Source organism: Homarus americanus, unplaced genomic scaffold (genome assembly GCF_018991925.1).
Source record: "Homarus americanus isolate GMGI-L3 unplaced genomic scaffold, GMGI_Hamer_2.0 scaffold41710, whole genome shotgun sequence".
In the NCBI taxonomy this organism is placed as follows: domain Eukaryota; kingdom Metazoa; phylum Arthropoda; class Malacostraca; order Decapoda; family Nephropidae; genus Homarus; species Homarus americanus.
Genome location: NW_024749921.1, coordinates 310,162 through 325,651, shown reverse-complemented (window position 1 = coordinate 325,651; position 15,490 = coordinate 310,162). Strand labels below are relative to the sequence as shown.

Sequence of the window (15,490 nt, the reverse complement as noted above, 5' to 3'; positions counted from 1 at the left end):
ATAAGACAGGTGTACACAGTGATGATGACCTGTGTGTGGTATCATTAACTCTGCAGGTCAGGGTCAGGTACAGGTAGGGGTCATAGTTCACAGAAACAGGTCAAGTTTGTGGTTCCCTTAACTTAGATCGAAAGTTTTTTTCTGAATAAAACTTGAATTGACCTTCATACGTTTCTTAATATCATCACACACCAGTCTCCTTCCCTCATTAGTTGAATTTTGTTTTAATCTTTCGACAACGTCTGACGATCACCGGTAGTTTTTTCCTGTGTACATAAAGTCACTTCCCTGGTGTTTGTGCTATGAGGGACGAGAGTGCTGGCTCATACAGACACTTAAACACGATCTTTATGTCCACCTCGCAGCCAAAATGGACTATGGTATTACCAACTTTAAATGAGTTACAAACAAAAATCTTTCTAGTATCAAATTAACGATCGAACGCAGTGTTAAAACTTTTCCTTGTCTTAAAATAATATATCCAGTCTACATTTTGTCTTCAACACTTTATCTAATTTAGTATCAACTGTCAAGTACATACACACGAGAAACATACGAGAATTTACCGACATGTTAGTTGAAGTAAAATAGTATTATCAGTACTCACAAAATGAACAAGTAGTGTGTGTGTGTGTGTGTGTGTGTGTGTGTGTGTGTGTACGGCCGTGAACAAGGTCATAATAACTAGGTGTTGTCATCTGCCAATAATACTCTTTAATTCTTCGGGAATTTCGGAAAAAATCAACAAAGCAAAAATATTAAGTAGGAAAACCCAAACATGAAGTTATATCAGTATGTTAATATTTAGACAGAAATGGGAGGTTAAAAATAAGATCTCACCTAACCTAACCTAACCTAACCTAACCTAACCTAACCTAACCTAACCTCACCTAACCTAAAATTGTGGAACGTTTGGCCCTACTGGGATGAGAATGTCCAGGAAAATATAAAATAATTCAACCTTGTGAAAACTAAGGCGTCTATTAATTTTGGGTTAAGGTTTGATATGTGATACAGCGTCATGATAAAAATAGTTTAGAAATATATTAGACTTTATTGATATTAAAAGAAAAAATAGATCGTTTTAGACAAGAAGGACAATTCGCTAAAGTCAACACTCAGATATGATGAGACAGCTGAGAGCCAGAACACAACAATGACAAAATGATCTAGGCCTGACAGTGTACCCCCCCCCTCCCTCCCCCCCCGCCCTCCCAACTCTTGTACACTCCTCAACACCCTGACAACACCTCAGCTACAGTAAGTAACATCAACATTGTCACAACTCGTCAGTGTTCACATGACCTATCTCGCCCTGTGACCCGGCCCATAGATGATGATGTTCGTGACCCCTTTAATGTTAAGTGATGTGTAGCCTGAAGGCATCACACACACACACACACACACACACACACACACACACACACACACACACACACACAGGTTTCTCTCTTAAAGGGGCGGTGCAGGAGTCAACACCTCCACCCACTCACCTTCTCCACTTGACATGCGCACCTGTGTCATGTGTGTCATATATAGGTCAAATGCGTCATGTGTATATTGTGTGTCATGTGTATGTTATGTGTGTCATGTGTGTTACGTGTCAGGTGTATGTTAAGTGTGTCAGGTGTATGTTAAGTGTGTCAGGTGTATGTTAAGTGTGTCAGGTGTATGTTAAGTGTATCAGGTGTATGTTAAGTGTGTCAGGTGTATGTTAAGTGTGTCAGGTGTATGTTAAGTGTATCAGGTGTATGTTAAGTGTGTCAGGTGTATGTTAAGTGTGTCAGGTGTATGTTAAGTGTGTCAGGTGTATGTTAAGTGTGTCAGGTGTATGTTAAGTGTGTCAGGTGTATGTTAAGTGTGTCAGGTGTATGTTAAGTGTATCAGGTGTATGTTAAGTGTATCAGGTGTATGTTAAGTGTGTCAGGTGTATGCTAAGTGTATCAGGTGTATGTTAAGTGTGTCAGGTGTATGTTGTTAAGAGGTGTATCCCTTGGGTGTATGTTAAGTGTGTCAGGTGTATGTTAAGTGTGTCAGGTGTATGTTAAGTGTGTGTCAGGTGTGTATGTTAAGTGTGTCAGGTGTATGTTAAGTGTATCAGGTGTATGTTAAGTGTGTCCAGGTGTGTTAAGTGTGTCAGGTGTGTCTAGGAGTGTGTCAGGTGTATGTTAAGTGTGTCAGGTGTATGTTAAGTGTATCAGGTGTATGTTAAGTGTGTCAGGTGTATGTTAAGTGTGTCAGGTGTATGTTAAGTGTGTCAGGTGTATGTTAAGTGTATCAGGTGTATGTTAAGTGTGTCAGGTGTATGTTAAGTGTGTCAGGTGTATGGTAAGTGCGTTTACATTAGTCCAGCACACTCATCAGCAGAGTCCCCTGGCACCCTAGATTATCGACGTCATGATCATCAGTGTGCCGAGGATTAAGTTTAATATTCTCTGTGCTGAGATAATTTGCGTACTTCCACTGCACGAATTTCATCCTTGGGTGAGTGCAAGTGGTGACTCAAAGCCTCGTCTCCTGTTACCAGATAGGAAAATAAGTTGGCCGGATTAGCTTCACACAGTTTAAGAAGCTCGCGTCTTGAGACCATCTACCGACGTAACTACTGAGTGCTGATGTCTCTGGGAACACACAGTAGTGGAGCCTTCACCCCACCTCAGTGTTCATATCATCGACTTTAACATACTGGTCTACAATAATGAAATTCTCGACTCAAATTACATTTGCTCGTCGGTGGCTTCTCAGGGCCGTCCTGACCGGGAGTTGTCCTCAAGGTTGCTTCGCTAACATAATTGAACTCCTTGACGTGTGAGAAGCATGTATCATACACCACCACAAGCAGTATTTAATTTTTGTCGTAAAATCTTTCTTTTTTCGAGGAATTTTATGATACTGATGCTCAGTTTTGACAAATTATATAATATTCTCGGACGTCATATTCTAAACTCTCCTTCTCAAACAAACACATTTTATCTTAAAAGCCAAGTTAGCTAAAAGAAAATACCCAAACATTAATTATGTAACCCAACGGAAAAATTCTCTGTTACACTTCTTAACCTCTGAGATGAAAATCCTTGTTACCAACTCTCGTGTGTGTGTGTGTGTGTGTGTGTGTGTGTGTGTGTGTGTATACAGGGTTGTGTAATGCGTCTAGTGTGGCATCATTAAGTTAGTGTTAAGGTGCAAGCACTGCCTTCTACCACTCACTTTCAGGTACCGCCGCTGGCTAGCCCTCGTGGTGAACAGGGAAGCAGCCTTGCGTAAGTCTTTACCCGCCAGTACACAGCCTCTTCACCACCAAGCCTCTTCACCATCAAGATTCCTGCTGTGCCTCCTCGTGGCAACACACACGCGGTAACTGGGTGCCTCGTGGGTCCAGGGAATCTCAGAGTAGCAGTGGACCCCAGAGGGACGGCACATAGGCCCACTGGCATGTTGACCCGTCCCGGCGCCTGCCAACCACTGCCCCGCTACCTTGGTAGGTATAAGGCTACAGGAGTAAACCCCAAACAAAAAATCTGTGGTGGACCCCCACATCTCGCAACCATGCTTACAGAGCTTCAACAATACCCCAATGGCTACGGTGGCGGATGAAGGTAATGCAAGATGGAAAGGCTACTAAGGAGAAACCAAACAATTAAGCTATCGGCAGTCCATTGCAGCCCCCCCTCCCTCCAGTTGTTGCAATTACTTACACCACTGGATCAGGAAAAGGAAGAGCCAAGATGTGTGGTTGCAGCCTGCGCTCCTGCCTCACCACATAAATCATCTCACTCACAGCCATCATCTTACTCATCATACTTTTCATCATCATCAAAACCCCTTTACCCCAAAAAGTCCAATTGCGACGGACGAGTGACGACGGGGACAGGCAGAGGTGACTGCCGGGAGTCTCTAGTCACAACTCTGCACATGGGCGGCACAGATAAGATGGTCGTTTATGCACTGGGATCTAGACAACAGTGCAATCTGGCCCGGTCTGTGCGACTGAGCAGCCCTTTCGAGGAGACACTCAGTTCACTCCACACGGGGAGGGGGCTATAAAAAAGGGCCCTAAACATAGCCTGCCTAAAAAAAATAAAAAAAATAACTGGGTAACCACACCCAGTGGGGTTATCCTAATGCGGTTGAAAACGTAATCATAGTCACAGATCTAAACAAAAACAAATTATACAACCTCTTATGTTAGGACTTCTAGGTACTGGCACAAATGAGCGTCCTGAAAGAAGAACTGCCCTTGTGACAAAAGAGTTGTCTAGATATAATATTGACATAGCAGCCATTAGTGCGTCCCGGCTCCCAGATGAGGGTCGACTTACAGAAAGGGGCTCCGGCTATACCTTCTTCTGGAAGGTTAAGCCTGCTGCTGACAGAAACTGCATTTACGGAGTTAGCTTTGCCATTCGCCAATCCATTCTACATAAGCTAACTGAAATGCCTGTTGGGATCAACGAGTGCCTCATGGCGCTCTGAGTCCGACTGAATCACTCACGTCATGCCTTCTTCATCAGTGCATACGCACCAACACTGGATGCAGAGGATGACATCAAGGAGGCCTTTTATGCCGACCTTGACAGAGTGCTAACCTCTATCCCCAGAGAAGATAAGGTTGTGCTCCTTGGTGACTTCATTTCCAGAGTTGGCAAAGATGCTGACATATGACAGGGAACCATAGAAAGAAAATGGAGTAAGCAATTGTAATCCCAACGGCCTACTCCTCCTCAGCAAGTGTGCTGAACACAACTTCTCTATAACCAAAACCTTGTTTAGGCAGGACGACAAGTTCAAGGGTTCTTAACAACAACCACGATCTAAACATTGGCATCTCATTGACTACATTATTGTCAGGAAAAGAGATCGCAGAGATGTCCTCATCACTCGAGTCATGCGTGGCTCAGACCACTGCAACACAGATCATCGGCTCGTCAGAGCCAAACTCTCCCTTCATGTCGCCCCAAAACGGTGGAAAAATATAGCGTGTGAAATGCAAAAACTGAGAATCAACACAAGATGCGTAAATTTTTCAAATCCGCTAAAACAATATTTGGCCCAACTACTCATGATGTGGCTCCCCTCCACTCATCCGACGGTAACTCCATAATTAAAGACGATGAAGGCCTCCGTCAGAACTGGAAAGAGCACTACCATTCACTGCTCAACGGAAACACCGATGTATATGTTCTGACCACCCAGCAAGTTCCTCAGCACCCAGAGCTGAACCACCTCAGCTATCCTTAATCCCTGGATGAGACAGCTACTGCCATCAAGCAGATGCAAAATAACAAAGCCTCAGGGCCTGATGGAGTCCCAGCCGAGGTGTATAAAGCAGGAGGACCTCTGCTTACCAGCTGTCTCCTGGAGAACATAGATGTAGCCCCTCCACACGTGCAACATCTGTGGACGGCCCTGCTGGTCCCGTGTCGGCCTCTCGAGTCACCTCAGAGTTCACCAATGAAGGTGACATCCTTAACAACTCATAGCTGGATGATCGTTATACTCTATTCCGAGTGACAGCAAAGTAGTAGTAGTAGTAGTAGTAGTGTGATTATTATTAATAGTATTGTAATTTATTATCAACATTGTCATTATCAACATTATTAGTAGTATCATAGAATAGTATTTACATTAGCCGAACGTGTGCTAAGCGATATCACAATTTGGTAAAATCGAACCGAGAACAAAAGTAAAGAGAGTCAATGCAAAAGAGAAAAAAAATATTAATTATTTTATAAAATTAACAAACTGAGGAAAATGAACATAGCTGAATAACGTAAGAGAATGATGACAGAAATAACCGTGGCCGCCTCATCGCTACCTTCACTACTTGCCTAACCCAAATAAACTAGATCTTCTTGACCTATATTTTACCCAGAGAGGTATTACAGAACTGAAGCTGGAGTTAGTGACGACATTTTGTCCGGCCGGATATTGAGTAGTGGCATTTCCTGTGGCCGGGTATATGAGCCGGTTGATCTCTGACCTCTATCAGAAACACGAGTGATCACAGCTGTGGCATGTCATCTTCGTCTAAAAAGTCAATAATATCAACATGAAACAGAGACTGGACCCTGACTGCTGTACCTCATCCACTTAGCACAAATTAAGAGTCAAATTTAATGTAGTGAATGTTGACCTAATTATCTCTAGATTAAGTTTATCTGGTGTTAAGTTAACGCATCGAGTTAACACGGGGTTTAAATGTAATTATTCTGTCATTCTTGGGTGTTACTTGTGTGTGAGCCTTTGTCAGTTAGTCCCAGGCAACAGTAGTTCGGTACACACACACACACACACACACACACACACACACACACACACACACACACACCTGCCTCCAACACCCAATAATTACCTCTCCTGTCACCTGTGTTTCCCGTCATATAAAACTGTCACACCAATTAATTTGACGTGAGCGATCACGATTAACTTATGTGGCTGACAAACTGCCAACAACAAGACGACAAATATGGTTTGGTTTGGTTAGGTTAGGTTAGTTAGGTTAGTCCCTAACACCTGTGTCTCTCTCAGTCTTAACACCTGTCTCCCTGGGGGCTGACAACACTGTGTACTTGTCGTTCGTACCTTCAGAAACAATTAATTAAGGTAAGTGAGCTTCAGTTCCCTCCTTACCGCTGCTGTCACACACAAGTTTAATGTTGTCAGCACGAGAGAGAACTTGGCCACTCAAGTGAGAAGAAATGACACAAGTGGTACATTGCAAATCGCCTTTGTTTTTCTTAACCAATTGTTCGGATATAACCAATCTGGCAAGCGTATCAACAACTTAAACAACAACAACAACAACAACAACAACAACAACAACAACAACAACAACAACAACAACAACAACAACAACAACAACAACAACAACAACAACAACAACAACAACAACAACAACAACAACAACAACAACAACAACAACAACAACAGCAAACAACAACAACAACAGCAACAACAACAACAACCTTGACAACAACAACAACAAGCAACAACAACAACAACAACAACAACAACCAACAACAACAACAGCAACAACAACAACAACAACAACAACAACAAGCAACAACAACAACAACAGCAACAACAACCCAACAACAACAACAACAACAACAACAACAGCAGCAGCAGCAACAACTTCTTAACCTTAACAACAACAACAACAACAACAACAACAACAACAACAACAACAACAACAACAACAACAACAACAACAACAACAACAACAACAACAGCGATGATGATGATGATAATAATAATAATAATAATAATAATAATAATAATAATAATAATAATAATAATAATAATAATAATAATAATAATAGGCCCAACATATCATTGTACAGTTCGCTATGACAGGTGAGGTCATAGCAGATAATGGAAGTTCAATCACACGGTAGGTTAGGTTAGGTTAGGTGAAGCACATTTTTTGGGGGAGTGTTTTAACGTCTTCTAAAAGGTTCCAGGATGCCTTGAGTAGGTCACCTCTGCTTCCCTCCTCCAGTTTTAGGGGCAGGAACCTGGAGAGACCCGAGGCAGGTAGCGCAATGAAATGAGACACTTGAGAGATACTGCCTGGCCATAACCTGACTCTGTGAAACACAAGTGTGAGTTTGTTTCCGTCTCAGCCACCTAACTTAACTTAACTTAACCTAAACCTGACCTAAACCTAACCTAATCTAAATAAAACAACAAATGTTACCATATACGATATAATTTCCAAGAAGTTATAGCAATATAAAGAAGTTATCCCCATCTGGCAATAAGTTCTTTTCCCTTTTAAGGCTTAACTCTCTCTCTCTCTCTCTCTCTCTCTCTCTCTCTCCTGTCTCCCTAATTAACAAATGCTCTATAAGTGGCTCTCCTAGGACAAGAAAAACATCCTCTAGTGGCCCAGGTAGGTTACTCACAAGCCTCCTCAGGGCTAGCAATGATCCTAAGAAAAAGTCAATATCGCTAATTCCGAGTTCCTGAAATTCCCTCACGGCTTCACGGCAGCTCGACTCTCCTCCTCGGGTCTCAAATGGTGAATCTTTAGTGGTGTTAATGTATGTATGTATGTATGTATGTATGTATGTCTGTATGTATGTATGTATATATGTATGTATGTATATTGTATTATGGGAGGCGTATTTCTATTATGTGTTAAGAACTCTCTCTCTCTCTCTCTCTCTCTCTCTCTCTCTCTCTCTCTCTCTCTCTCTCTCAGCCAGATATTTTGTCTTTCAGTTAACTCAAATATTCAGTCGTTATATACTGTGTTTTATATATGTGAGAATATCAGTAGAGTCAAATACCAGACTTCTGTTGGTGACCTTTGTGTGTGTGTGTGTGTGTGTGTGTGTGTGTGTGTTGGAGGAAATAAACAGACAGACAGACAGACAGACAGAGACAGAGGCAGAAACTAGACTTGATTTCAGTTCTTTATCGGGTATATAAAAAAATGTATTCGTAAGATTATCTAAGACACTCAATAATGACTTAACAAATCCAACACACACTCAGTAGTAAGAGTGGCTGTGTTGTTCTGCCTAGATGAGTGAACCAACAACAAAATCACATAAATTCCAAGTAAAACATTAATACAAAATAAATTATTATTTCTTATACACTGTGGCAGTATTTAATGTATTCACCTAACTTTATCAAATTCGTTTCTCTCTCACATTTACGTAGGGTGGAACAGAGGGAAGAGAATAAGGAATAGGGAAGCAAGGAAAGTGAGAGGGGGGTAGAAAAATTCGTCAGCAGATAACACGTATTCGTCAGCAGGTAACACGTATTCGTCAGCAGATAACACGTATTCGCCAGCAGATAACATGTATTCGTCAGCAGATAACACGTATTCGTCAGCAGGTAACACGTATTCGTCAGCAGATAACACGTATTCGTCAGCAGGTAACAGGTATTCGTCAGCAGATAACACGTATTCGTCAGCAGATAACACGTATTCGTCAGCAGGTAACACGTATTCGTCAGCAGGTAACACGTATTCGTCAGCAGGTAACAGGTAAGTTTAACATAGGTGAGCCGCACAGGTAAACACGATGAGAATTCAATTAAATGTTAAGGTATGTAAATCAGGTGTAAATTACCTGATGGATTATTTGAATATTAATTAATCTGTGTAAGAGAGAAGATCATTGGCTGGTGATATAGGAGAGGCGATCATTGGTTGGTGAGGTGTGTAAGAGAGACGATAATTGGTTGTTGATTATATAAGAACGACGATCATTGGTTGACACTGTATTCAGTCGTCATTAATTGATTAAAGTTATAATCACTGTTATCAGAGGAAAAAAAGATCAGAGGAGGAAAAAAAAGATCAGAGGGGGAAAAAAAGATCAGAGGGGGAAAAAAAGATCAGAGGGGGAAAAAAAGATCAGAGGGGGAAAAAAAGATCAGAGGAGGAAAAAAAAGTCAGAGGAGGAAAAAAAAGATCAGAGGGGGAAAAAAGATCAGAGGAGGAAAAAAAAAGAAGAAGAAGAAGAAGAAGAAGAAGAAGAAGAAGAAGAAGAAGAAGAAGAAGAAGAAGCGACATGACTACAAGCGATTGGAATTTCTGTTATTATTCACATGGTAATTATTTTTTCCTCCCATAACTGAAGGAATTTATCTGAGGTAAAATTAGGGTATTATTAACGCTGTAATTTATTCCTATATTAAACTAATTGTTCACTACTTCACCGCCACACCAAGCTGAACCGCTGATAACCTAATTAAGAAACCTTCAAAATATTGGCCGGTATACAAAAAACTATTGATGTGATATTATATAAATGTATTGACTATTAACTGTTTCACAAAGTGGATTAATCCATATTATCCAAACTCACTTAGAAGGGATAACTGGATTAAACTTGACTCCACTGATCTGGATGACTCGGGTTTACCAAGTTAGAGCGGCAAGGTTATGTTACATCCTGAGGCTGAGTGTGTTAAGATTAATCAGTGAAAACAGAACCTTTGGAAGTTTGACTCGTAAATGTTGCGTTAACGGGATGGTATAACTATCAGGGTACAGGATGGTATAGCTATCAGGGTACAGGATGGTATAACTATCAGGGTACAGGATGGTATAACTATCAGGGTACAGGATGGTACAACTATCAGGGTACAGGATGGTACAACTATCAGGGTACAGGATGGTATAACTATCAGGGTACAGGATGGTATATCTATCAGGGTACAGGATGGTACAACTATCAGGGTACAGGATGGTATAACTATCAGGGTACAGGATGGTATAACTATCAGGGTAGAGGATGGTATAACTATCAGGGTACAGGATGGTACAACTATCAGGGTACAGGATGGTATAACTATCAGGGTACAGGATGGTATAACTATCAGGGTACAGGATGGTATAACTATCAGGGTACAGGATGGTATAACTATCAGGGTACAGGATGGTATAACTATCAGGGTACAGGATGGTACAACTATCAGGGTACAGGATGGTACAACTATCAGAGTAGAGGATGGTACAACTATCAGGGTAGAGGATGGTAAATGCGGTATAACACTTGACTTGTACTGTAAGGGTAAACCTATTCAACACTGACTCAACCCTGAAGTAGAAAAGCTGTCAGTGAGGTGATCAACTCCACGTAATAAATATAATATATCAATTGTTTTCTCAAGTTTTAATTATTGAAGGTGAGACTATCAAGGTTAACCCAGGTGGCAACATATGATGATATATGTATTAATGATTATATCTACTAATGGAAACTGGTTGTAAACAAGCTGTCGATCACCTAGTGCGGTAAATACGTCTCGTGTAATTGATGTGTGACCTACATCTTTTGTATCAATTATATGTGTTTTGTGTCACATATTTTAAAGAAGAAAAGTTTAATTTATGTTTTTGTTCTATTAAATTGTTCATGCTAAATAAAGCTTATGTCGTAGAGAAACTTTAATAATGTAGTTAAGCAATTTGAACCAAAGAGATATTTCAATGGATAAATTTCCTCGACTGTATACTGTACTTACTTCTTGTGAAATAAAAATGTTCACTTACCCAGAATAGGCAAACTGTACTCCAAGCTTTATCAATAAATTTGTTAAACTAAAAAAAAAAACTCTTTAAATATCTCCAGGAATTATGAAGGCAATTTCCCCATAATATCCTACAAGCTCAAATGATTGTTCGTTCATTTTCTATATAACGTTAATAAGACTCACAACTAAATGTAAATAACAAAGAAGTCTTCCCCGGGGGTTCACTGGACTCGGCCGCTGGGTAGAATTACACAGTTCAACGTCACTCCACCTCTGCAGCTTAGCTCTGCCATAGCCCAACTAAGAGCATCATTAGACCTGTCCTTCCTCAACAAGGTTCCACTTATATAAAACAAATAATTGTTCAGGGTTATTGACTCGGCATAGTGCGTGGATACTGGGTGGGGGGGGGTGTCATAATAATCCACTTGTATCCAACATGACAGCCATTAGTGTCCTTCACATCACATCCAACCACATGTGACCTACTGTACTACTTTAACCTAACCTAACCTGTAACAATCCTGACTTTAACCTAACCTAACATAACCTGTAACAATCCTGACTTTAACCTAACCTAACCTGTAACAATCCTGACTTTAACCTAACCTAACATAAGCAACGTGACCTAACCTAACCTACGTGACCTAACCTAACCTACGTGACCTAACCTAACCTACGTGACCTAACATCCCCTAACCTAAGTGCCCTAACCTAACCTACGTGACCTAACCTAACCTAATTTAAACTAATCTACCACAGTTCAAAACCAACTTAACCTAACCTATCACAAACTTGACTTAAACTTAAAACATGCACACTAAATAAACATAACTTTTCTTAAACCTTTAGTCAAGCGTAACTACACCTAACCTAACCTAACCAAACTAACCTAACCTAACTTAACTTCACGTCCTTAACCTAATCTAGCTCAACTAACCTAACCATACCTAGCTTAAGGTTAACGTATGTATAACTTACCCTAACATGACCCATCCGACACTTAACCTCATCAACGACACAGAATTCCTCCTCTCTGAGTTGAGCCAGACTTTACCCAGCGTCGAGACACACATTATCAATCTATTAAACTAATTTCTACTCACATGACACAGTGACACGGAAATCCTGAACTGCCAGTCGGGTTGGTAGTCACTAAGGAAGATACACATTCATGATATCTCTCAGAAGTCAAGAAGGTATGACTGGGGTAGAGTAAACACGTCACTGATTCACTCTACAGCTACTAAGAGAGACAATGGGACCACACTATACACACAGAGATGTTCAGACGCTGGTTACTAACGGCACAAAGATTTAAAGGGGATGACAACACAAACCTGAAGAAAATTAGAAACATTTCAAACGGAACTTGAAAATATTTATAACTTTTTCGAATCAAATCTACATATAGAAGTAAGTCACATAATTCCTGCCTTTAGATAAACGAGTGCATCACCAGACCCCCACGAAACGCACTCTACCCCGACCCTGAGACTACTGGTTGACTATCACACACTCTACCCCCTGAGACTACTGGTTGACTGAGACTACTGGACCCTGAGACTGGTTGACTATCACACACTCTACCCCGACCCTGAGACTACTGGTTGACTATCACGCACTCTACCACGACCCTGAGACTCCTGGCTGACTATCACACACTCTACCACGACCCTGAGACTCCTGGTTGACTATCACACACTCTACCCCGACCCTGAGACTACTGGTTGACTATCACACACTCTACCCCGACCCTGAGGCTCCTGGCTGACTATCACACACTCTACCCCGACCCTGAGGCTCCTGGCTGACTATCACACACTCTACCCCGACCCTGAGGCTCCTGGCTGACTATCACACACTCTACCACAATACTGCAATCCTGAATCACAATATGGCGTGTCACAGTGTGTTGGAGGGGGGAAGGAAGGGAGGGAGGGAGTCACAGTGTGTTGGAGGAGAGGGAGGGAGGGAGTCACAGTGTGTTGGAGGAGAGGGAGGGAGGGAGTCACAGTGTGTTGGAGAGCGTTAGGCAAGCAGGGAGGGAGGGAGGGAGGTAACGTGTTCTCAGAGTGACCCAATATTAAACACACTCACTGCTAATAATGGGACTTCGCCATAGACAGAAACTCCAATCGTCCTCACAATATACAACCAAGATACAGTTTTCCGGTGAATATTGAAAGTGTAGAAACATTCTCGGTTACTTACTGTAGTCGTTTTGAGCACAGAGGCCAGGCATGACTCACGGCGAAGATCTGAGAGTGAGAAGTAAAGGTTCTAGATACGTGAAGGAGGACAAGACAGGCCGGCAACCATGACCCATCACTGGTCCTTGACACAGTTGATATTAATTAACTTTAGTGAGATGACTAAACGCAACGAACCGACGCCACAATGAACACGAATCGTCATATATATTAGGCTTGTCGCTTTACTGTCACTCAGCTCAGCATATTCCCAGGGATTATGTCGAGAGTTTTGTTGTGTGTTTTAAAAGATGAGAGACTCTACCTTCAAACTTTATTGCCTTCACCCGTGACTAGATCAACAAGCTCTGCTAAAGAGAGTTAGGAAATTTTCGTGGGATATTTGGCTACTGCTAGCGTACCGAGTCCTGAGGTCACCTGAAGAAGCCACATACATCGAAGAGTTTATCATTTACAACTCACTCTGGCACATACATACATTCTAGTGACCCGTCAGTAAGATAACCTGGTGTGTCTGGGGTGATGTGTTTCGCGGTAAGGGTGATGATGACACACCCACACAGCCTCCTCACCATCACACACCCAGCCTCCTCACCATCACACACCCACACAGCCTCCTCACCATCACACACCCAGCCTCCTCACCATCACACACCCAGCCTCCTCACCACATCCCTTTACACCAGCCTCCTCACCATCACACACCAGCCTCCTCACCATCACACACAGCCTCCTCATCATCACACAACCTCCTCTGTCACCCACCCAGCCTCCTCCACCATCACACCCCAGCCGCTCCTCACCATCACACACCCAGCCCCTCCTCACCATCACACACCCAGCCTACTCACCATCACACACACAGCCTCCTCACCATCACACACACACAGCCTCCTCACCTTCACAGCTCCCATACTAAAGTGAATAATCGTTGGGATGATAAACTTAAGTCATATTTCATTACGTTTTGGGAATACCAGAATATTAGCTCCTCCCTCAGCCTTATTCATCTGATGACTTAACACCCTAACGCTGCCTGGGTAGGGTAGGGTAGGGTGGGAGGAGGGACGGAGGAGGAGTGGGGTAGGGTGGGGTGGGGTAGGGTAGGGAGGTAGGGGAGGAGGGAGGAGGAGGAGAGTAAAGATCAGGTCAGATCCAGGTCAGGCTAGGAGTAGAATGAGGCTGGGAGTAGGGTAGAATGAGAATGAGATGAGAGATGGGAGTGAGCAGAGATGGCCAAATCTCTTGTTTTCTAATTCTTTAATACTTAACATTTCTTACAGGTTTTCATGACAAATTTTTATATAAATATACCATGAAGACACTAGACATTATTTATAAGAATTCCTTTATGTTCTTATTTGTTTATTACCGTCAATACTGTTCTGTGTTCACTATCTAGACTTCATTCATTTTCTCAACAAATATTGGGAAAATAATGGAGTTTTCTGTAGTCACTCATAACTTTAACTTTTCTCGTATTTTTCTTTTTTTGTAAATTTATAAGTTTGACGAAAACAAACTGCTCTCTCTCTCTCTCTCTCTCTCTCTCTCTCTCTCACGTGTTTTACGGATAATTACAACATAATAATATATTAATACTTCTGAGTCTCTTCTATATTTTGAACTGAACTGAAGTGTACACAGAGTAGTCTAGCGATTATCAACCTAACTTAATATAAACTAATGTATATATAGATTAGTTTGGCCAAGGTCGTGAAGAACGTTTTAAAATTAAATTAAAAGTTGACTTGAATAATTACGCGCCTCCCATACAAGGGATAACAAATTATGTCCTTATCATATGAGAGGTTCGCTGCGCCATCACCTTTAATTGAACGCGTGGAATTACATTGTGTATAGACTCATATACCCTGTGCTAAAAGAACAACATCGTCTTTACTACAATAACAACAAGTTCAAGAACACATTGAACCAGGCTAGAGAGATCCCGCTACTCAGAGAAGTTGATAATTTTAATCACTATGAAAACAGCGAAGACTGTGTTATGACCACACCACTAGGACACTCTGGCCAGACACTGACCACACCACAATGACACTATGGCCGGACACTGATCACACCACTATGACACTATGGCCGGACACTGACCACACCACTATGACACTATGGCCGGACATTGACCACACCACTATGGCCGGGCACTGACAACACCACACCACACCACTAGAACACTCTGGCCGGACACTGACCACACCACTATGACACTATGACCGGACATTGACCACACCACACCACACCACTAGAACACT

The 15,490-nt window shown here is 41.9% G+C and overlaps 1 long non-coding RNA gene across 1 annotated transcript in view; it reads right to left on the bottom strand.

Annotated features, from left to right (window-relative positions):
- Positions 1-15,490, bottom strand: part of LOC121853973 — an 88,232-nt gene that overhangs the window by 71,654 nt on the left and 1,088 nt on the right. The window contains exon 2 of the long non-coding RNA XR_006086433.1: positions 10,801-10,802. This is a non-coding gene — a long non-coding RNA (uncharacterized LOC121853973). The remainder of the gene's footprint in view (positions 1-10,800; positions 10,803-15,490) is intronic.